Here is a 10,752-nt window from a genome sequence, read left to right as displayed (position 1 = left end):
AAGATAAAATATATTTCATAGGGAAGCAAAACAATTTTGAAATAGTTTTCGAATAGTTCAGAAGGGAAAATAAAGCAAACTATTAGAATTGAACACTTATTTATTAACACAACTTAATGAGGATACTATCAAGCAAGGATAAGAGGAAAGAGGACAGTACATTTGTGAAGCAGAATAAAGAACATACCGGTGTCAAACTGTCTGCATTGTAAAAATTAATTTGAAGAGTAAAGAAAGTACTCCAAAAATAGTCACCAATAAATTAAGTCATTAAATTTAACAGTGACCCATATTACCTTGCTCCTTTTCAGAACCGACATCCGTTCTTCCCTCTTTGGTGCCTCTGATTAATGCAACATTTATAATACATGGGGAGAGAGCGGATGTACAGCTCGGCAATGAGCTGAGGTACCCAAATCTTGTAAAAAGTCTGTGACCAGCAGTTGAAACTAAAATTAGGATGAATTCATTTAAGTAAAATAGTGTAACGTCTCCTAACTACTGTCAAAATTTTGGCTTTTAATCTCAGGACTAGATATGAGTATTGCTGCTTTAACCGCCTGGCTCTGGTTGACTCAGTCATTCTCAGTGGTACAGTGAATTTTAGAGTGATTTTATGGTAGCATTTCATTTAGCTTTCTGGTGATTTCAGCATCAAGAGAAGGAGGAGAAAAATAGTCTTGTTGTTGTATTTTATTTTTGTGTTGCTATCTATTCATTTTGATGGATTTCCAAAAGGCTCAAGTGTGGAACTTGGAGCTAAGGAGGAGCCTCCATAGTTAAGAGTGTTTGCACTGCAGCATAATGGCATGAGTTCAAATCCTTAGCACTCATGAAAAAAAAAAAAAAAAGGCCTAGCTGTGCATGCCTGGATCCCCAACATTAAGAGTCAGAAACAGGAAGGTCCTAAGAGCTTGCTGTCTAGCAGGCATAACTAATATGGAGGACTTCCTAATTAATGAGAGACTTAGACTATGTGAAATACAGCAGGGAACAAAAGAGGAAGATGTTCAACATCCCAGCTCTGGTCTCTACAAGTCCAATCACATGCATGTACCACATGTCCCATACATACGCAGATACACACCACAGGTATACAGGGAAAAAATGACATTATTTCTGACATCTGCATTAAAATGTCATTAACTTTGCTCAAGAGAGGTCAGAGATACCCTTTCTAACCTAATGTGCTCTCAAGGGCAATCCCTACTTGAATTTATTTTCTATGTTGTGTTTTGGTTGTTGAGTTGGTTTCATGCTAGGTCTTGTATTAGATAGGCCTTGCTATTAGACCACAATGTGCTCAAAGTTGCAGTAACTTTCCTTTCCTTGTTTCCTTGGAGTGATTTAACAGGCATGTGCCTCCATGCCAATCTGACCTCAGTTCTTCAGTGGGACCCATCCTACCTACCCCTTTCTCCTTACTCTGCATCTCCTAGGCAGAAGCTGGAATTGGGATATTTAGCAAGTAAATGAAAGAATATGAAACCTTCCCTCCTAACATTGTAATATTAAATACAAGATGAACAACAAAGTGTGGACTTAGGATAAACAAGATTACATGTTGAGTAGAAGTCTGCCTTGTGTAATATTCAAAATACACTACAGTAAAAGAGGGTAATTTCTCTGAAACACAACTTTGCTGAGTAACCTGTATTTTTATGTGTTAAATCTTGTAACACCGTTAGCCACATGGATAATAAAATGTGTCTGCCCAGTTGTCAACAGATAAGTCTGAGGTACGCCCACACTGTGACTGCCTCCCTGTGGTAAATGTATTGCTTTGTCTACAGAAGCAGAGTGGATTCAAGGTCAAATTATAAATGAGTTTTAAAGAACTATGCATTTTTATATTATTTATATAATTTTTCCCTCTATTAATTCATAAAATAAGCCACTTAATCCTACCTGATTTTCTTTTCTTGTCAGGTGTTGGTGTGCTTAAAAACATAAAACTCTGAAAATGACTCCAAGAAAAATGCTAACTGGTACTGTAAATAATTTCAGAATCCATAGATGGGAAATGTTGTCCCCAATCACAGTGTTTTTATTATAATTTTTCTGTTTCCTTACAAATGTCATCGTACCTTAGAGAGAAAGATGGTGTGCTTCAGCTCAGGGGTCATAAAACTTTCATTTCTCAATAGGAAATGCAACCATTAATCATTTATTAAACTTTAATAAATCTCTTTCCCACAGAACCCACTGCTCTGCTGGCTAAAAAAATTGTGTAACAGTTAATTTGGGATTGTGAAGGTTACATGTTTTTCAGCCCAATAACTTTAAGATGCTAAACAAAAGATCAAAAGATTAGCCTTAATAAAACTCAGTAAACTGAAAAGCGCAAATAATACGGGTGAAGACACCTCGAAATGTCAATGTGGTTTTTATATGAGAGTTTTACTTCTCTCATAAATAAACAATAAAAGGAATTTAAGCAAAGCCAATTTTTACTTATATTTACTTAAATTTACTTATATTTTCCTTAGACTAAAGGGAAATATTCACATGTTACATGTTGCTATTGAATTCCAAAACACGACCATTTAAAATGTGGGTACACAATTTTTAAAGTTCTCAAGTAATCTTTTTGTTTATGAATGAAATGTGTCAATTCATTATTTGATATACCTAGAATACCACTCTCCCATTATCAACTGACAAAGTAAATTAGAAAGTTTTAAACACAAGAAGAAGCAGGTAAGTTAACTTATTTTTAAAAATCAGGTTGAATTCTATTTTCTTAATTACAGAGCCAACACTTAAGGAGAAAATGTTTGAGCCAGAACTTAAATAGATGATCCACAAATATCCAATAATTCTCTATTAATGGATGGTCATGCTGAGCACAGCTTTGTACCATGCTGGTCTCAGCTCTGCGAGGGAAGGCTAAGCAGAGTCTTATCTTAACACTTATCTGCTAGCAGGTCACACTTCAGAGCCTCCTCAATTCTTGCTGACACAATAAATATGCCTCCTTCTGCAGCCGAAAGCAATCTGAACTGAGGCTGGACATGTGAATTACAGTGAAGAGGAACTACCCTGCTTAGCACAGCCAATCAGTGAGAATAGAGAAGGAAGAAGACCCTTCTTCTTAAACAGAAATTTACTGTTCTGTTCCTTCCCTGTTTTATGGAGGAAGCCCTCCCCTCAGAGTCTTTAACAGCAAAACTCCCCCTGAGCCTGTCTGGGCAAGCACAGTAGATACCACATGCCTACGAGTGGCTGGAACTTCGTTGAGCAAAGGAGTCAACTCCATCTGTAGAATATCCCCAAGGTTTCAAGCTCTTTCTTCTTCCTAATTTTCTACTAAGTAAACATTCTCTGTTTTTAACTAAGTCAAAAAGGGTAAAGGATCTTTTAAAAAAAACATCCATTACTAAAATTAATTTTTTAATATTCATTTAAAAAGTATCTTACACTTTAAGTAAATGTGATATTATGATGTATTACAATTACATTTCTGTTTTTTTTTTCAAAATTATAGTTACTTATTAAAAGAATTCATTATACTTTCCCTTTTAAAATAAAATCATATTGTCAAGTTTGGATTAAGGTTCATTTGTTTTTAATCTCCTTGTAGCTTTTGGAGAGAGAGAGAGAGAGAGAGAGAGAGAGAGAGAGAGAGAGAGAGAGAATATGATTTGGATAACTGAAATGCATTTTCCAGAAATCTAGATGTGTCCACATACAATTTAAGACTTTTTAAAATGTAACCTTGCTGATAAAAATGGCCAAAATAACAATATACACATGTAAATGTAAGGGGTCAATTGGCATTTGAATTTGTATTATTTTATCATAGATAACTTACATAGTTTCAAAGTAAACCATCTGGATCTGAAAATAACTTTAAATGCATACAGGTGTGATTCTCCACAGTGTGTATAGAAGCTCTAAGAAACTCCACATATACATAGAGGAGACAGTTTATAATAGTTGTTAACTTGACAGGTTCTAGAATCACCTTGAAGACCAATTTCTGGTCTTCAATCCCCAGTGGTGAGGATTTCAGACTGGATTAATTGAAATAAGTAGACCCACTCTCAAAATGGCACCCTGGTGTAGATTGAAGTCTTGAACTGAATCAGGTAGAACAGTCAAGCTAAGTACCAACATCCTTCTCTCTGTGTGGATGCAATGTGAGCAGATGCCTCATCCACGCGTCCCAGTACCTTACCTGCCATAAACGACAAGAATCTTAGACTCTGGCCGAAATAAGTTCTTCCCTTGCTAAATTGCTTTGTTTCAGTATTCTATTACAGCCACAAGAAAATTTACTGATACTGGGAGTTTCAGAATAAATTGATACTACTTCTGGGATAGAGAGATTACTTAGTAAGTAAAAGTGCTTGCTGTAGAAACATGAAGTCCTGAGCTGTATCCTAGGAACAGACATAAAGCTGTACACAATGGCATGTCTATGATGCCAGCCTGTATTCCTGTGGCAAAGTGGAAAGTGGAGACAAGAAAACCCTCAAAAGACTGTATGTCAGCTAGATTAGCATTGGCTGCAGGGAAGAATGGATCCTGCCTCAGACAAATGGAAGGCAAACACTGGCTCCCAAGGTTGCCTTCTGGCCTCCTCACTTGTGATGTAGAACAATAAAAATATTGGCTCAGGAACCCCAAGACCAAGTTCTCAGCATAAAAAGAAATTATTTGCTCCAGAGGGACAGAGGGCCAGGAATAAGAAACAAAGTTAGGAGATAGAGGATGAGGGAGAAGAAGAAAAAAGAAGGAAGAGGGGACAAGGATATTGGTCCTGGGGGGGAACAAAGGACTGCATCTGGATAGAGAGGAAACACATAGCCCATAGGAAAATGGTAGTTTATAAAGGTACAGAGGGATCACCCTGTGTTAGGATGAGATGTTTCATTTTAATCAAGCATGTTAATTAGGGCAGCCAAAGAGGACTTTTGATTGCTGACCTTCAGTACTTTGAGAGCTGACTCTTGGTAGTCAACTTCAGTAAGGGGAAGTAGAGTGGCCAAATAAGGGAATAGACCATGGTGGCTAGCTTTAGGAGTTTAATCTAATGGTTTTTAGTAAGGCAGAAGGAATGGGAGAAAAGGGCAACGTCTTCCAGAGCCATGGTCTTCATGCTTGAGCTAGCCAGAGTCTCTTCAAAATTTCTCTCTCTCTCTCTCTCTCTCTCTCTCTCTCTCTCTCTCTCTCTCTCTCTCTCTCTCTCTCTCTGTGTGTGTCTCCGTGTGTCTCTGTGTCTCTCTCCCTGTGTCTCTGTGTGTATCTCTCTATCTCTCTCTGTCTCTCTGTAGACACACACACAAACACACTTGTAGAGGCTGGAAAGGTGATTCAGTGAGTAAAAGCCTTGCCATGAAAACAGAAAGAATTAAATTGGCATCTCCGGCATCCAAGTAAATGCCTGGTGGGTGAGGCAGCCTATCTGTCATACCAGTGCTAAAGAGGCAGAAACAGGGAGTCCTTGGAACAAGCTATCTATACAAACTGAATCAGTGACATCTAGACTCATATATTGAGGTAGACAACAACCAAGGAACATTCCTGACATCAACCTCATGCTGGTACACACACGGACACAAACGCTCTCATGTGTAGTGTGTAGGGCATGTGGAGCATGCCACCAGATAAGCCTGGGACTGGTGAGTTAGAGCATGCGCAAACCCCGGGAATCTCAGAGACTTGAGATGGCAGGAGTAAGGCTGCTCCTTCCCTGCCTCCATGACTGCTCTGGAGCACTTAGCCATGACCCTCAATTAGGGTGACCATGGGCAGTCAGTCATGTAGCACAACACCTAGAATGCTTCTCCATGCTAATGAGGCATCTCAGAGCCTTAGCTTTCCCCTAATGACCTTCCCTTCCTGGATATTTTTCTGTCATTCCACAAAATTATATAATCCCTGGTTCACCTCTAATAAAACACATGTGTTCACATCCACTCCCAATAAAGAAATACAAACAAGCTAAGATCCTCTCAGAAAGCTACTTTATTAAAGATCGTCACGGAGAAAGCCTTCACCTAAACGAGCTGTCACACTAAGACTCATGAAGAAGGCTTTCTCTCGTCTCCTGACCCTCTGGCCCTCAGCACTCACTCGCAACCAGACTGCGATCCTGCTTGTCCCAAGCTGTTTTCCCTTTCTGGCTTGGCATACCTCACATACATTTTATTATGTTAGAAAACTTTTCCTGGGGAGACACAGCACACATATGTACTCACTCCAGATAGGGAAACCATGAATGTCCAAAGTACTGATCGCACTGAAGTCCAGCTTGGTGAACCAATAAGTTTTGTTGGGATTTCTTACAGGAATATGGGTGAGGGGTTACTTACAGGAGCAGAAAGGACTAAAAGACAGCTGCATCACCAAAGCCTACAACATCATGGGTGACAGCTCATAAACCTTGGGACCTAGAGCACAGCTTCCAGGTGGCTCAAAAGGTTAGAAAGTGTCTGTTCAAGGCACTTCAATTGCTCTTAATGTCTTCCAGGCAGTTGGTCTGGTCTGAGACTCTTCTTTGCAGGTGCGCATTCTCTTCTGAGAGAAATTTGTTTGCTTAGATTTTTACAAAACCTACTTTAATAAGGGTTCGCAAATGCCTTAACCTTCCTTCCAGCCCACTACCTACCCGAGGTAGTAGAAAAGAAAGGTTATCAGGACATGGGGGAAGTGGATCTGTTTAGAAATAGTTCTTTAGGGGGATTTCAATCTTCATAGTCAGGATATCAGCAGTTCAGTCTACTAGCGAACCACCAACCGCAAATCAGCAGTGGCAGCTCAATCCAGAATAAGCATGAGCCTCTCTGCCTGGTCAGCCTGAATCCATGAAAGCAGCAATATCACCACAAGTTCTTTGGCAAGTTACTTTCTATAAAGCCACGGCAAGCAAAGATCAGCAATGCAGTGCAAAGCCAATCAGTGCAAAGCCAATCAGTGCCAGAGCATCCTCAGTGGAGACTAGCAAAGTGGGGCAGGCACCAGCCTTGTCCCTCCATCTGTGGTCATATTTGTAGTCATTCTAAATATCACTCATCCTTTCATGTGTCTGCTTCAGCAAAACATCCTCTCACCTGTGTCTGCTTCGGCAAAACATTCTTTCACCTCTCTGCCCCCAGCAAAACATCATTAGACCTAAGTCTCCAAAGAAACCAGAAATTTCTACCTTAGAGATTCTTGCTGTTATTGTTAAATCTGGCAGCGAAGGACCTAGTGAATCTGGTCAACTTCAGGGACTTCCTTAAGCTATTTTGAGTTATTTACCTTCTTACTTAAAGAGCTTGTGCAGGTTGGAATGTTTTAATGTTGTAGATGACAACAAATGTGCACCTCCACAAGCAAACAAACCCACAAAAAATGCACACTATGCACACACACACACACAAACACACACACACACAAACCAGTGAAACTTTTAAAATTATGGATGGTATTATTTCCAAAGGAGTTATACGTTTTAGAGTTTAAGGCTTTAAATCCCCAATACCTCATAACCACAAAGACAAATAGATTTATATGAGGAGTTCAATGATAAGTTGGGAAGTCCTCTGGAGAGGTTGCATCTTCAAAGAAAAGATGAAGTTGTTACAGCAAATAAAATGAAAGGAGGGAGATTTAACATGCAAGCTGAAAAAGGAATCTGAAGGGCCCACACCTGGTTTCCTTCCCTCGCTTTCTCTCCATTTTTTAGTTATTCCTTTTAAAAATTCTGTTCAACCTTGGTGCCCCTACTGAGCTCATTCAGTTTCATGATGAATTTTTCTATTCTGCCAGTTCAGGTCTATTTTTCTTCTTGAGAATGTTCTACTCACCCACTACTTTAAGCTATTGGAATTCTGGGAAATATGTGCATTACAAATCTCTGCATCTCCTATAATTCCATTTCACAGTACCTTGTGTACTGCATGGGATAAAAAATAATAAACCTTTTAGCTTTAGCATTCTTTTATTTAAAAATCTTCATTTAAGCTATTTATGGATTATTTTTTTTAAAAATCTAAGACCCTTAATTTGGTAAAGTGGCATTTAGATGAAGTCCAAATTCTAAGCTGAGGTGTGCATGGTTTACTTGGCCAAGGAATGACTTTAGGAAACTAGTTAGCAGCCTGGCTTCACTGCCCTTAAGGAAACCAGCTGCTGACATTCACACATTTCATTATGCAATTTACAAAAAAATTATGAAATTGACAAAGTTTGAAGATTTCCCCAGAATATACTCTTTACACAAGTCCAAGGCCCCCATAACAGCATTCACTGTTAAATGCACTGCAGCTCTACAACGTGTGTTACATTGGAAATATTAAACTGAGTCTATGTCATTTCTAACAGGAGTACTTGGAGATGTGAGAAAATATCTATCAGCTTCCTTTTGCCAATATTTCTTCCCTGAAGCCATAAAAGGAAATGCTGTTTGTTGGATCAAGAGACCTAACTTTGTAGTATATTTTCAGTTAAGACTATTCACACAGTTAAGGTACTATTTTTGACCTATTGTTGAGCCAGAATTCAAGACCAGTTTAAACTCTATACACAATGACAAAATGCTCTTTAGAATTTTTTTTTACCACAACCAGAAATAGAAAAGTATCCATTTCATTTTAAATATCTAATTTATACTAAAAAAAATTATTGGGAATTATTGGAAATTTTGTTGAATGAAGCCTATCACATTATATATAATAGCAGATAAAAATAAAAGGATTATGAAGGCAATATTCATGTGGTCAGAACCTTCAACCTAATAAAGGAAAATAAGACAGGCATACCAAGAAATGGCTAGTATAAAGTACATCAATGGTAAATGTCTATTAAAATGCCAAAAGCAAAAAATAATGGGTTTTGGCTTTAGGAGGAAGTTCCTTTGACAAGTGCATGACACTTAACTATATGTCAACAAAAGGCCCAGTACAGTGACACATTGTAAAATGAGGTTTCTCCCAGTCTGTTTTGAACATTGTATAGGGATGGACACAGCCAGTGACTTTTATAACCTCAAGCTTTCTTCAAGGATACCCTAAAGCATCAGTACCACCTTTTCTTCCAAAGCCACTGAAAATCCTTTATCCAGGAATCTCACAGGAGCATTGCATTCCTTGTAGACTTGGACATCAGTATCCACCCCATCTCTCTGATAATTCCAACCATGTGATAAAAATTTTAAGTTGTTTATTATGTGCCTTTAGGTACTATCAAGCAGATCAATCTGTAGACAGGGATTAGGCAGACATTTGGGTTTTTTTCTGCTAAGAATAGCTGACATTACAAAATTATATCTCATGGGCAGTTTATGATTCAGCATAAAGCATGACTTAGAGTTAGAAAGATCTGAGTCCTACCATGTAACCTTGAGCAAAACTCATAACTTCATAGAGCTTCAATTTTGTCACCGATAGAAGGGACCAATGATACCTGCATGATAGGCTCGGAGTGCTGAGGTCTATTGACCAACTGCATTAGTTATCATAAAGAATGCATTTTAAATACCTTTACATGTAATACTGAGAAAATCATCTAAAGCAATTGCTTTCAAATAAAATAAATGTATTATTTTTATTATTTTGTTTTGAAAGAATAAATTATGTTGAGGTTCCAAGTAATTTTTGCAATATATTATCACAAACATTCAAACTAATGTCTTAGATATCTTAAACTTCAGCTTGTGGTCTGTCTCAAAAGGTGCTTCTCTTTATACACTACTGAAGTTGAAAGGGGAATACAGATGAGAAAGGTTTTACATTGGCTCAAAGAATGGCTGGCTGGATTTTCAAACCGGAGCCCCAAATGGATTTTCTATATACCAGCTTCTGAGAACTAGGTTTAACTGTTAAGCTGCCCAATTCAAAGATAATTAAAAGTTATCTCTTTTCTACTGATTTTCAAATTGGAAAACTTGTGTAGCAATACTTGCTAACAGAACCCATGTCAAAGCTTTAAAAAAAAAAAAAATAGAATACAAAAGCCAGCTGGATTTTGTCAGTCAACGTAGGGTTCCACTGTGTTAAGCTGCATAGATATTAGCCTTTGCTTCAGCAGTGTTGGAAACCTCTTGAGAGATACAAAGAAACAAAAACAGGGGAAAAGTGGTGCAACAGAACAAAAAGTGGTATAAGCAGAAAGTTAAAAAAACAACAACAACAACTGGCACTCATAGGAAAGTTTGGGATTCATTATTCAAAGTTCAAAGCCATCCAGTGTAATTCCAGAAATAGTGATGGATAATTTGACTCACTCATCTGTAATTCATGCATCTCTGCTAGGTCACGCTACCAACAGAGGATCAATGTCGTCTTTCTTGTGGGTAGTATGCTAATATCTAGAAATGTAAGACAGCTAAGAATGGCTTTATGACTAGGGAAGAGCATGTCAGATGATGTGTCCTCATGTCCCACACTAGGATAATGCTTCAAGCTTATGAACTCATGGTAGAGAGACATCCACTTAGGGAAGTCAGGAATGTCTTGTCAGTTCCCATAAAACATCTTGATTAAAGGAACACATGAATTTCTCTTCCATCCTCAAAACTGTGTAGTGATTAAAGTTCTTTTCAATGTCTTCTACCAAAGAATGGTGGAGAGGACAAATGACTGATTATGTCATAAAGCCCACAACCACCACATGCCCTAATTTATGAAAGATGAATCTCTAGAGTATTTTCTAATCCAGTGTTCATGGCGTCTTAATAGCTTGGAGGATGGGGTTTCTACCACTTCCCTCGCATGATAAGCCCAAGAAATAATGTATTTTAAAGCCAGGAAGTAGATCCTGATA

The sequence above is a fragment of the Arvicanthis niloticus genome, chromosome 23 (assembly GCF_011762505.2).
Source record: "Arvicanthis niloticus isolate mArvNil1 chromosome 23, mArvNil1.pat.X, whole genome shotgun sequence".
Taxonomy (NCBI): Eukaryota; Metazoa; Chordata; class Mammalia; order Rodentia; family Muridae; genus Arvicanthis; species Arvicanthis niloticus.
Note: the sequence above shows the minus strand (reverse complement) of the source record.